The 14,056-nt window shown below is 42.0% G+C and overlaps 1 protein-coding gene across 6 annotated transcripts in view; it reads left to right on the top strand.

Moving 5' to 3' along the window:
• The window catches only part of LOC147111992 (F-box-like/WD repeat-containing protein TBL1X), a 330,596-nt gene that overhangs the window by 42,218 nt on the left and 274,322 nt on the right, over positions 1-14,056 (top strand). For 3 of the 6 annotated variants that reach the window (XM_085999444.1, XM_085999442.1, XM_085999443.1), the window contains one exon: positions 13,797-13,883. The exons of the other annotated variants lie outside the window; for them this stretch is intronic. The gene's annotated coding sequence lies outside the window, so the exon portion shown is untranslated. The remainder of the gene's footprint in view (positions 1-13,796; positions 13,884-14,056) is intronic. 6 annotated transcript variants of the gene reach the window in all.

Genomic DNA, 14,056 nt, shown 5'->3' with positions numbered 1-14,056 from the left:
AATGTCTTGTATGTTAACTCGAAGAAAATTGCAGCTGATTAGATACACAATAAAGTTGGACATAACACCTTGTGAATATAATCCCATCACATCTGGTTCTACTATTACCGTTGTGTGCTGATTTCCAGACTTGAGCTGACTGCAGTAATCATGCAGAGATGGTGCAGATATCAGGAAATTCCACACGTGAGTCTGGGTGGAAAAGCTGTGCAGAGTTCAGGAAAGGTTGCAGAGTTGATGAATGGAATTTCACCAGAGCAAGGTTCAAATGGTTAAAGTGAAGAATTTGAAGACATTCCACTTGTGTTTTTTTTAAATGAAGGTTAAGATTTAGTTGTAAAGCTATTTTGCAATCATTTTTGCAGTGCGAGGTATGCTCTTGGCACAGACTTAGTAATTCTTACTACTTGTAAGCCCAGGTGAGTTCCACTCAACATGAGGATGTGGAGCAAGTAAAATAAACAAAGATGAGACAAGCAACTGTCCAAGTACTGTATATGGTTTGAGAAAGACTGACGTGGTTCAGGTGTGCTCTTCCTACACTGGTTCATGTGGACACACAGCTATAAGACGACAATAAAGTTCGTTAATAACGTGCATTTCAACATGTCAATGTAGTAATTCCCCTTTCCTGTAACTTCCTTCCTCTTCAACCCATTCTTTCCTCATGGGAATAAATTCACAGCTTGCCCAAATGGGCATTGGCTTGTTCAACTCGCCGCTCTTCATATGCAAATCTGAACAATGTATTTTGGCAAACTATTTAACAATAGGAGGGCATCACAACCAAGCCTAAATCATTCCTCATGCATTGTCCATACCCACGCATTTTCCAGCAGGGATCGCTGGATAGTGATCCGGAGCAGGAACACTGGATGAGAGATCCAGGGGTGCCGAGGCAGATTGTACCATTTCCAAGACCTATTGCAGCTGAAATCTGTGAATGCAATACACATCCACTACCTGCTGGGCTCGGTTCCACACGGTGCAGTGAATTTATTTAACCATCGGGGTGCCTAAGATTTATTAAAGTGCTTTCAAATGCTGTAGTAATATTTTTGAACGCACTTAAATTAAAGTGCAGGATCAGATACAAATTCTGCCCACTGTATACTTTTCACAATAATATTTCACATTGTGATTTTAGAATTTCATTGTACAAAAGTAAAGCTAATCTGAAAGCTACTTTTCGACGTGCAATCAGTCTTTTAGAGGCATAGAGTAAATGGTCTGAACTGCCATCAGTTCTCAAGGAGAAATGTTAATAATTCATCACAATTGACTGCCGACCTTATCCTACAAAAATAAAATTTAGCAGCTTGCTTGAATTGTGATGCTCCTGTGACCTACATAAATATAGGACAGCCTCAGAAAAAAAAATGATGTGACCAAAAAAGACTGCAGCAGAGTTTCTTTTTCTTTGGTCTTGTGGCGTCCATTTATTATCATATCTTTGTGTGATAATAGATTATTTCTGCTCCTAAGCAAGTAAATCACAGCTATTTTTCTATACTTAGCTGTATATATATTTTTTTAACTTTCCAGTTTACAGCAGCTTAGTACAGTATACCTAAATGATGCTGCCTGGGCCATTTCTTGATCTAGGAGTTGATATTATTTAAAACTGTATTCCACTATCTCTGATTCTCTAATAGCAAACATAGAAAGAGGAGTAGGCCATTCAGTCCCTCAAGCCTGTTCCAAGTTGTTTTCAAACTTTTTTTTATGGGCACACTTTGCAAATATCGACGCACTCCCACTGACACCTTTAAATATTTTCAAATATTGGCCTGCTCCTGAGATCCCTTCAGACGTCCTAACTTCTGAAAGACAGTGTCAGCTAATCAAAGGAAAGCAACGCATAAAATGTTTTTATCACAACAATTTAAACTTGTAGAGTGACTTTAATGTAGTAAACCATCCCATGGATCATCCTATGTGACTGTTCAGGGTCAGACCTGATCAGGAGTAGGAAGGGAAAGTGCGGTTATATAGGAAGGTTTTACGGAAATTTTGAAGGTGGGGAAGGATGAAGTAAGGTGGAAGGATTTGTGGAGAGTGTTCCAGAGTGTGGGAGTTAGATGTCTGAAGGTGCTGCCTCCGATGGTAGAACAGAGGGACGGGGAAACGCACAGTACCAAAGATGAAAGAATGGAGGTTAGAGACATGGGGAAAGAGAGGCCATGAAGGGATTTGTAGACGAGAATGAGTATTTTGAATTAATGAGCTGAGGGATGGGGAGTTAATGAAGGTTGGTGAGGATAGGGTCAATAGGTGAGTTTGATTTTGTGGGGGACAGGATCTGGTCATTTGTCTCTGTTCTTGTTTTTCAATTATTATTTCCCTCATCTTCTCTCCTTTTATTCTCTGTACCGTTCCCTAACCAAGAAGGTGGGCACTGTTCCCATGTTTCTGCCAGTGCTGCACAGTAACCAGCTACTATAAAAGTGTGCAGAAATTAATTTTTAACACACTTCTGATGGCTTGCAGTTTATAGGAACATTATTTTAGCCATAGGCCCAAAAAGCAATCTGGGGAAAAAAGTACATGTTAAGTTTTAAAAAAAATATAATGTGCGATAACTTCTTGTTAAGGACATCTTTCCCAGTCACTGCGGCAGCAGAATAGAATACAATTGTGTGTAAAGTCTGCCTAGAAGATGTGTAAATACTTGTCTTAAATTTAAGAATGACATCTATGGGGGAGGGGAGAGAGAGGCAAAGAGGCAGGAAAGATTGTGACTTTGGGTGATAGAAAATACACTATCAGTATTACTGCCAGTAAATCCAATTTCACTCACCCAGGGGGATCCATGCACTATATTTTCAGCAACATGGATGGAATGACTCATTATCTCATTATTTGTCTACCACCACTACACAATGACCTGTGGAGGCACAATTTAAATAGCAACAATGAATGGCATTGTGACTAATTTGGTTTAGTAGTCCTTCAGGTCTCACTTCAAGGCGGCTCGATACCAGCTTTTGCAGATTATATTTTTGACTAATTTCTTCTTTTGTGTTTCCTATGGGAGATGTTCGATACAACACAAACTACTCCATTACCCAGTTTAGCATGGACATTGTTGTCAAAGTACACAAGTCGAATGTGTGCATGCCTTTTGATTCATGTACCTTGCTCATTTATACATTGGGTAGTTCACAAGTCCAGTAGGTTGTGGAAATGCCACTACTGCTCCAATTGATAATTTCCCCCAGTTTTTGTTTGCTTTTTAATTTGCTTGCAATGCCTTCTGTTGGTCTCTGAACATTGGCTAAAGTATGTCGATGGAAGAACTGATCACAGGAAGAATTGTTGGGGAAAGGGCATCAGTAACAAGTTTTTTGGTACGTGAGATTTATTGTTGAGTCTTTTCTTTTAGATCAGTTCATGTCTTATAAGACTGAACAGAGACTGGTTCATTTCCGAAGTATAGAATTTGCCTCATTTACTTTACAAGTCCAACATTGGATTTGTCTGAATTTATATATGAATTCTATTTTGCAAACAAGATGTGTATATCTGCAATAATTGAAGTTCGCTGCATTAATAAGCCAACTGCTCCAGTTGTTCCTTTTTTCTGAGACAAGTTACCCTGCCATAGTGAAACTGGTGTCCTGTTAAATAGTCCTACAATGCAAGAATTGGTGCCATTCACTCAATTAGTACTAAGTAACATATAATGGGTTTAAGCAACACCCATACTACTCTGCTTGTGGCTCAGCTATTCTGTTGCTGTGTATCCACATTCTAATTCTTTGGTTATACTTGCATTTCACGCTTATTATCTGCAATAGACTCTACGTACAGCTAAAGTATAACTTACATAGTATTATCGGACTTGCAATTCAGAAACCAGACTTGTTGCATCAGTAGCTGGCCAGGCCACATGGCACCTTTTATAATGGTATTGTCTGTTCCAGTACTTCACAGTTTGGGAAAGTTATACTCATTGTGCTGCAGTTTTAGAAGCGGCATTCCGAACCTATCTAGTACCAAACATGTAGTATAACTTGAGATAATCAGATGCAGTTAGCTGTAGTAAAATCTGCTACACGTAGTTACTTGCGGGGAATTGCCAAGTCACACTGAGCAAGTGAACTTACCGAAGGTGGAACTTGTTATGCTTGCATCCAAAGAATTCCCAAACAGTATCACTCTTGTGCGATTTTTTTTTTGACTTGCCTGCAGCTGTTTGTAACATATGAAGAATATTACTTTCTACAACTTAAGTATTTTCAAATGAATAAATTTCTGTCTAACCATGTGTGTTCTATTCCCCTGCTGCATCAGCTGGTAGATACACTGCATGGTGTGGTTCTCAATCACACAAAAACACAAAAGTTCCAGAATCAATTTATGGCACATGCTAAAAAAAAAAGTAGTCATCAACCATCATGGCAGTTGACCTCGGTCTCCTTGGGCTATGACTGGGTAAATTGCCCAGATTTCCTGTTGCTTCACACAAGACGTTGAGATTAGTAGAATTTTCCCTCTACAGAGTAGTGACGTGGCTAAAGGAGTCATAGAGTCATAGAGTAATACAGCACGGATAGAGGCCCTTCGGCCCATCGTGTCTGCGCCGGCCATCAAGCCCTGTCTAATCTAATCCCATATTCCAGCATTTGGCCCGTAGCCTTGTATGCTATGGCATTTCAAGTGCACATCCAAATGCTTCTTAAATGTTGTGAGGGTTTCTGCCTCCACAACCCTTTCAGGCAGTGAGTTCCAGACTCCAACCACCCTCTGGGTGAAAAAGTTCTTTCTCAAATCCCCTCTAAACCTCCCGCCCTTTACCTTGAATCTATGCCCCCTAGTTATCGACCCCTCTACTAAGGGAAAAAGCTCCTCAGCATCCATCCTATCTATGCCCCTCATAATTTTGTACACCTCAATCATGTCCCCCCTCAGCCTCCTCAGCTCCAAGGAAAACAAACCCAACCTGCCCAGTCTCTCTTCATAGCTGAAGCGCTCCAGCCCTGGTAACATCCTGGTGAACCTCCTCTGCACCCTCTCTAACGCGATCACATCCTTCCTGTAGTGTGGCGACCAGAACTGCACACAATATTCCAGCTGTGGCCTAACCAGTGTTTTATACAGCTCCATCATAACCTCCTTGCTCTTATATTCAATGCCTCGGCTAATGAAGGCAAGTATCCCATATGCCTTTTTTACCACCTTATCCACCTGTTCCGCCGCCTTCAGGGATCTGTGTACTTGCACACCCAGATCCCTCTGACCCTCCGTCTTGCCTAGGGTCTTTCCATTCATTGTGTATTCCTTTGCCTTGTTAGTCCCCCCAAAGTGCATCACCTCGCACTTTTCCAGGTTAAATTCCATTTGCCACTGTTCCGCCCATCTGACCAACCCATCTATATCGTCCTGCAGACTGAGGCTACCCTCCTCGCTATTTACCACCCTACCAATTTTTGTATCATCCGCGAACTTACTGATCATACCCTTTACATTCATATCCAAGTCATTAATGTAGACCACAAACAGCAAGGGACCCAGCACCGATCCCTGTGGTACCCCACTGGCCACAGGCTTCCAGTCACAAAAACAACCTTCGACCATCACCCTCTGCCTTCTGCCACTAAGCCAGTTTTGTATCCAATGTGCCAAGGCACCCTGGATTCCATGGGCTCTTACCTTCTTGACCAGTCTCCTGTGCGGGACTTTATCGAAGGCCTTACTGAAATCCATGTATACCACATCCACTGCGTGGATATATTAAAAGATGAATCAATACCTGGATTTCAGGGTAAAAAGGAAAAATGCTGCTAGATTGACTTCTACATGGAGCATGATGGTTTTCAAACTTTTGGAGCAATACCGAGGAACGCAGTATGAATATTGCTTCATATATGAATATATTCACCGACGCATACGAGAGCATGGGCCTTACACTAAACATCCGTAAGACAAAGGTCCTCTACCAACCTGCCCCCGCCACACAGTGCTGCCCCCCGATTATCAAAATCCACGACAAGGCCTTGGACAACGTGGACCACTTTCCATACCTCGGGAGCCTACTGTCAACAAGGGCAGACGTCGACGACGAAGTCCAACACTGCCTTCACTGTGCCAGTGCAGCCTTTGGTCGCCTGAGGAAGAGAGTGTTTGAAGACCAGGACCTCAAACCCGGCACTAATCTCATGGTCTACAGGGCAGCAGTGATACCTGCCCTGCTGTATGCCTCAGAGACATGGACCATGTACAGCAGGCCCCTCAAAGCATTGGAGAGGTACCACCAACGCTGCCTCCACAAGATCCTGCAAATCCATTGACAGGATAGGCGCACCAACATCAGTGTTCTCGCTCAGGCCAACATCCCCAGCATCGAAGCTCTGACCACGCTCAATCAGTTCCGATGGACGGGTCACATTGTCCGCATGCCCGATAAGAGACTCCCAAAACAAGCGCTCTACTTGGAGCTCTGGCACGGCAAGAGAGCCCCAGGTGGGCAGAGGAAACGCTTCAAGGACACCCTCAAAGCCTCCTTGAAAAAGTGTAACATCCCCACCGACACCTGGGAATCCCTGGCCCAAGACCGCACAAAGTGGAGGAGAAGCATCCGGGAAGGCGCCGAACACCTCGAGTCTCTTCGCCAGGAGCAAGCGGAAGCCAAGCGCAGGCAGCGCAAGGAGCGCACGTCAACCCAAGCACCCCACCCACCTGCCCCTTCAACCACCGTCTGCCCCACCTGTGACAGAGACTGTAGGTCCCGCATTGGACTCATCAGTCACATGCGAGCTCATTTTTAATGTGGAAGCAAGTCATCCTCGGTTCCAAGGGACTGCCTAAGAAGGAAGAAGATGATGATGAATATTGGAAGATGTAAATTTAGATACATATTCCAGAGTTTTGCTTTATTTACCTCTGCAGGGGCTTGGGAAAAACTTTGCAGAGCTTTCTTCAGGAGATTAAAGGTTTTGGATAGAATGAAAGGAACAGACTTGATATGCTGACTGTCCTTTTCTCCTTCGATGCATTCTTTTATAGCCACTGTCCAGGCTCACACTTGAATGGCAAGTTGGGTGCCAGAGGGCTGCTGGCACCTGTGGAACTCTTCCCAGCTTGACTCATCACCTTTTGGAGAGGTGGGGTAAAGAGAAAACTGGAGGGAAAAGAAATCACTTTTATTTTGTGAAAACAGAGCAATAGGGTGCAGGTTAAGGTCATTGTGAGGCTCAAATCACTGTGCAATGTTGATGGCTTGCAGTCAATCTAGCAACACCAAATCACCAGAAACCATTAGAAGTTCACAAAGTAGGTACTGACGATAAAGGCCATTTGACATGCAGAATGACCCTAAGGTCCCACAGGACAGTATTCGACTGTTCCCTAAATGATTCCGGGGTTTTTGCGGAAGTCCATTTCATGTGCTAATCACACTTGTTGTAAACCACTCCTGACATCAATCCTAAATTTCTTTCATCAGCTTGAACTAAATTTATCTTTACTGTTTTCTATATTTCACACTTCTAAAATCATCTCTTAGTCACATCATTTCATTTCAATGCTGAAAAGCCCAAGTTTCTCTTGTCGGTCCTCTGATACTAGGAATGAGTCCCATGGCTGTACCCTGTACAAATTTCTGGACTTGAGGGGCTACCTTTAGTCTCTGGGACCAGAACTGGACACAGTACTCAAGGTGTGGTCTGAGCAGAGCACTGTACAGCTTTAGCATGAGCTCCTCTGACTGATACTCTCCGATTTCAGCTATATCGTTCTGCATTCTATTTGCTTTGTTTATTTCTGCTCTGCAGCGTTTAGACATGTTGAGGGATGAATCTACTAAAATCCCTAGATCTCTAACTTTGTCCTTAGCTATTCCATCATTCATGGAGTATTTGTGTCCCACATTTTTCTTCCTCTGTGCAGTACTTCACACTTAAACTGCATTAGATTCCATCTGCTGTTTCCCACTTAGATATTTTGTTTACACTTTCAGTGGTCTTTCTGTTGGCAGCACAGACACATTTGAGACAAGCACTGGGGCTTATATGGTAAACCTTTAATGCTAGAAGACCACTGTGCAGCTCTGATAATATTAGAACCAGAACGTTACTCCTTATCTATTGGTATCTGGAGTGAACTGCACTTGAGCTTTTCTGGGTGTGAGCACTATCTGTGGCAGATGGTGGGGGAGGGGAAGAAAGGTTACATGGGGGATGGGATGAGCTTCTATTGTGCTCTTGAAGACTTCGCTGCTGTGCTTCTAACCACAACAGCTTGTTCATTTGCATTTCTGTTTACAGCATATTTGTGAAATAGCTGTTTCCTGTTAAATTATAGCAGGAAGATGTGCGGGTCTTAAATTAGTAAGCAAAAGGTCACAAGGAAAGCAGCTGGTAACGAGAGCTATACTTCCTATCATCGACAGTACATGCTATCAACAAATTATATACAGTATGTAAACCTCAAAATAATAGTAGTGTCGAATTAATAAAGTCACTTGAAATATGGAGGGAAGAATTGGCAACTGGCAACTGTAACTTGTGGCGCTGTGCTGTGTACAAAACAATCTTACAGTTGCCATGGAGTCCAGTGGGCCTTTATCAAACCTTTATTGTTCAACTTTGCACACACGTTCCTGGATGGAGTCTTGGTTAAAAGCTAAAACGATGGACTGCTGGCTGACCGTAATAATAGAATAATGTGTGTGTGTTTGTGTACACACTATTCAATCACAAAATATAGTGCCTATCTTAACCTGTATGTGCTGGCTTTTGCTGTGTCTCTCCTCTCATTCTGTCTCTGTCTTCTCCTCTGCTTCTCTTCCATTAACTCTTATTTTTGCTCCTGGGCCCCGATATACCCCAGGGCTGACACTGGACTTTTGCTGGCATTCTGGTAGAAACCCCAGGGAAACAGCATCGTCAAAGTTACAGTGGGAGACTGGTGGTGGTCCTGTGGAATTTCATGGCCTCTGTCTTTTTCTTATTTCCTCCTTTCCTTTCAGATCACAGAATCACAGAATCTACAGTGCAGATAGAGGCCATTTCGGCCCATCGAGCCTGCACCGACACATATCCCACCCTATCCCCGTAACCCCACGTATTTAATCCCCTAGAAAGTAGTGGGTAGTGTGACGTGGTGTGGTGGGGAAAGGAGCCAGCAATGGCTGCAGGCTGTGTTTGGAACGCGGGTGTGGTGCAAATATCAGTTATTCTACGTCCCCATGAGCTACTACTAGTAATCTATTATTTTTAAATAGTGAGTGGTCTCAAGATTGTAACGGTACTGTACATGTAGGCGGGCTGCAAATATAACGTTACGTGACCGATTGAGTATAATGGGACAGCACCTTGCGTTGCGTGATAGTCCCTTACTAATCCCCATAAATCTCTTATCTACCCTGTTCAGGAAAACATCATGGACCCAGGTGCCCACGATATATGCAAGTTTAAAAATAGCAAAATCTCAGGAAGGTCTTGGTTACAAATGCTATTAAAGCAAAGCTTAGGAAAGCGTATCTCGTAAGTTTCGCGTATATTGCCCATCAACCAGAATCAGTTTGCCTAAAAGGAGCCATAGAAGTGAAGGTAAAATGGCTCCTGGCAACTTGTATCAATTTCACACTTTTCAACCTTGCAAATCCCCCCACCTGCACCCCACACACCTCAGGCTACTTTGTCAACTGGCACCACTCCCTGCTGAGACAATTTGCAACCTGTTTCCCACCTCTCTCTGCATCCCCTCTCCCATCACCGCTTCCCTCTCCCCCTTTTCTCTCCCTCTCCCCTCTACTCCCATTTACCTCCTTCCAATCCAACTTTGACCTCCCCTACCTTGGTGAAATTATCCCCCCGCCCTCTAACCTTGCTTGACCCGAATGCTGCATTTGGTCTTGACTGCCCACGTACAATACCATTCGAGGTGGACTAGTATACTAAATATCTTGCATCTGCATGCACTTCATAAATTCCTATGGCCACATTAATAATGGAAATCATCAATGTAAGCTTGTTATGATGGAATTATACCCTGCCTCAGTGGAGATGCTGCAGCACTGCTACTGGCGGGAGAGTGTAATTACAGCGTGACAATTTACATAGACAGTTTCCATTATAAATGTGGACATAGAGATTTATACTGGAAATATAAAAATAAGGACAGAATTTACAACTTTAAAATAAGGACTGAATTATATCTGCGTGCCCTGCTCCAATAATTCCCCAGCCTCTAACCCCACTTTGCTTGAAGACTACAGTTGCTCTTGACTCCCCTTATGCACTGCCATGGAAGATTGATTTGCATTACATATATATTTCTCAAGTTATTGTACAGCAGGAATGTAACATACCTGTGCAGAAATTATAGCTGGAAAAGAATCAGAATAGATTTGGTTCCTACATCCTGTAACCCTGAGGCCCAGGGGAGTACTGCGATAGTTGAGTGTATCATCCCTTCAAAGACTTATTGATAATTTTCTGTGAAACAATTTTAAAAAAATGTTTATTTGGTTTTTCTTAAAATTATTGGAAGAATATTACAGATAATGCCGAAATGTTACTTTGTATTACTATGGCATCAGTGCTATTTATTTCAAGATTACATGGTTGCCAATAGTTATAATGTATGCTGTAAAATTCAAGTGTTAATTTAAAATCTCCCATTTTTCCTTTGGTGGAAATGATTGCAGAAGTCTCAATTCACTGGTGCATTTTGAACAGCGAGTTTCTTGTCTCGGCCATAGCATGCCGGTGGGTGAAGACACAGAATGAACACCAGGCACCTCTCGGCATGTTATGTTATGTGAAGAGACTTCAGTTGCACATGGGAGGGAAAAAATACATTTGGCTCGATAAGTGTAAAATCTGAAAGCCTATCTCTGTAATACTGTGAAGGAAAAAACAAATGTAATCTTGTAATATTTTTATGTTGTAGGCCTCAAAGGATTGCTTTTATACAATCAAACTTAAGTTTTACAGCTAAAAACAATGGTCTATTTCTGCATTTCTCTGAAATTTTTAATAATCAATAAAAATCACTGTTAAAAATACTTTCCTCAATAAATATCATTTTTTTTAACAATCAAAATGATAAAGATTATTTGTATATGTTTATAAATACACCGTATGAATAATTTAATACATTTTTAACATATAAAAATCTCAAATATTGAACTATTGAACTATTAATAAGATGGATTAGCGGCAGGTGTAATTAGACTGCCTGTGCAGATTTGCGTGTGCATACTCATTTTTGTTTAATAATACTCCTGTGAAATGCCTTTGGATGTTTTGGATGATAAAGGTGCTATGTAAATGCAAATTGTTGTTATCTTCCTTTCTGTGCTGTTGCAGTTCCGAACGCTCATTTGTTTGAGCACGCAGCTTCAGTTGCATCAGCTCACCATTGTATCAAAAATAAATCATCTGTCTCGCATACAATGTGGGCACATGTCCAATAACATAACTGCTGCCACCATTATTGTATTACATTTGCAGCTCTTGTATCTCCCATCACTATCATAGTGCTTTTATGTATAGAATTTGAACATTTTACAAATGAAAAATATCTGATGGACACTAAAGAAAAGACTGGATTTTTACTTTGTTGAATTAGGTAGTTATTTAGCATTTAGAAAGAGCCGGATAAATATCTGTTTAAGACTGGGATGGAAAATTATAGGTCTAAGTATGGAGAAAAACAGCCAAATACACCATGGAAGGCAATAAATGTGCTGCTGTTAACAAGGAAATGTCATCTGTGGAAAGCAACCAGCCAGGACTGAATAATGAAGTTGTAGGGATAAATACACATTCTGGAATTTTGCCCAGTTACTTCGGGAATCAGGAGAAATTTTTCAAAACTTTCCCTCAGGAATTGGCCCTGAGTGGGTTTGGTTGACCAAATGGCCTTTACTTGTTCCATGCTTTGTTATTTCCTATATACAGCAAAGTAGGTTTTTAAGCTGATTCTTTGTACATATTATTCATCCCTATTTGAGATACATAAATAGTTCTGATAAATAGCTTACAGTAGTGCCTCCTAATACGCCTCACTTAAAAGGAAGAGAAAGTATTAGAATTATTGCCATGTTCCAAATTTTGAAACTCTGATCCTGGAATTATACCATAGAATACTAGTGTATGGACACTTGGGGGAGAAATTCGGTATCGCCCATTTTGGGGCGCTAATATCGGCTGGGTGCAAATTATCACCTCCGACTGCAAAATTTGCCTCTATCGCCCCTGGAGGTGATTTGAGCACTAAATCAGGCGCTACACACCTCTCAAGGCGCTAACGTCGGGGACTGAGGCGCTACTTCAGAACGCTACCGAAGCTCAGGCGATGTCAATACCATGGAAGCCAGACTGGCGCTGTCCAGTTCTTAAAGGGGAGGGGCCATCTTTCTGGCCAGCCACTCCCTGCTCATTGCAGCCTTGAATCTCGGCCTGGAGAAACCTCTAAAGCAATTGTGTTGGATGCACTAATGGATAGGCCCAGGGAAAGAGCTCAGCACTTAGGAACCTCAAAAGTGGTGCTGAGGGCCAAAACTCCTTAGGACAGTGTTAAATCTTTTCAGACGTGTCCCTCCCTCTCAACCTGCGTGTACCAAAAATTTAGCCGACAAGAAAAGGCAGGAAGCGGCCGCCTTTAAATAGCGCTCCCCCAGCCTCTTCCCGACTGCAAAACATTCCCCTCTACCTGTCGTTGCTAGCGGAAAGGCAGGGGGCGCAACTCAATATCCGGTCCGGGGTACTACCGGGGCGTTGCACGCTCGACTTACGTCACGATCTGCGGGCGCAGGAGATCGTGGCGGTAGTGTTTAGCGCCGTCGCAAAATGTCTGGTCAATTTCGCGAGCGGTGCTAAAATCATCGCGCTCGGGCGCTAACTTCCTAGCGCTAAACAACTAAATTTTCCCCCCCGATGTCTTTGTCCAAAATTCCTCTCTCTGCTTTGAGTAGAGATATTCCATTTTAAAAGGATTAACACCTAAACTAAAATTTGACGGCCCATGTTTTTTAACTAGAGAACTACAGGACATCAATTTTTAATTGCCGTGTAATGGTAAAGGATTTTTGCACCAAGTTTGCAAAAATCGGGTGAAGATTGTTTTCATTTTGGGTAATATCCATGTGCCAAATACTCCACGTTAGAGTAGAGCTTTCAGCATCAACCACTGTTTCTTTTTTGTAATGACATTGTGCCTTTCTGTCAGTACAGTAGTACAATCCTGCACTTGACATCTCCGATTGTATCACCATGTGCCGTAATGGCAGGTTACTACCAGATCCTGAAACACTTCATTCGATACTAAGTTTCTATTTTTTGTAAGAAAATTCTTGTTTGTTCTTTTACCAATAGCTTGTGGACAGATATAATTTTTGTACTAGGTTGAACTGTACAAATGACACTTGTATTAAAACAAAATAAAGCTTCAGATGGGAATAGTAGTGTATTGTAATTATCCTCTAATTAATATTCACTGTATTCTGGCCTGTGTAACTAAAACCATGAGCTTTACAAAACTCCATGAATAATTGCTTGACCAGTGGCAATTTTACACAATTTAAATTTGTTGTGTTTTTATTGAGCAAATTATAATCATATACTGCAGTGATTCATTTACAAGTAAGTACTTCTACTTCAGGGGAAGAAATCTTGGGACATAAATGTTAAAACTTGGCTTTCCTGTTGGTGTGCTGGAAGACTCAAAAAATTTGGAAATGTGCTAGGAAAACTGGTTTTGGCAGCAAATGGCAGCATTGCTTGTCTTGTAAATAGTTCAGCTTGCAGCTGCTGTAGGATTTTATGATTTGCAATTGTTTATAGGGTGCAGTGGAGCGCAGGACTGTGAAATTGACCGCAAGACTGTATCATTTCTGAGAATGTCCCCAAATGCTCAGATGCACTCGACAAGTAAGTTTACTAAATTAATTTGTCTTGCATGTTAATATGTTCATGGCTCCCCGATAGCTTGCTGACTTTATGCAGCGAGTATTTGAGCCAGACAGATCCTCCAGACTCGATTCCTAGTCTGCACTCACGTAGCTGATCTTAGCCAGGGGAGCGATAGGGACACTACATTGACC

Source organism: Somniosus microcephalus, chromosome 10 (genome assembly GCF_052327205.1).
Source record: "Somniosus microcephalus isolate GS21.2 chromosome 10, FLI_Smic_1.0, whole genome shotgun sequence".
NCBI classification, from domain to species: Eukaryota; Metazoa; Chordata; class Chondrichthyes; order Squaliformes; family Somniosidae; genus Somniosus; species Somniosus microcephalus.
The sequence above is the reverse complement of the archived record's forward strand: the minus strand, read 5'-3'. Positions and strand labels throughout refer to the sequence as shown.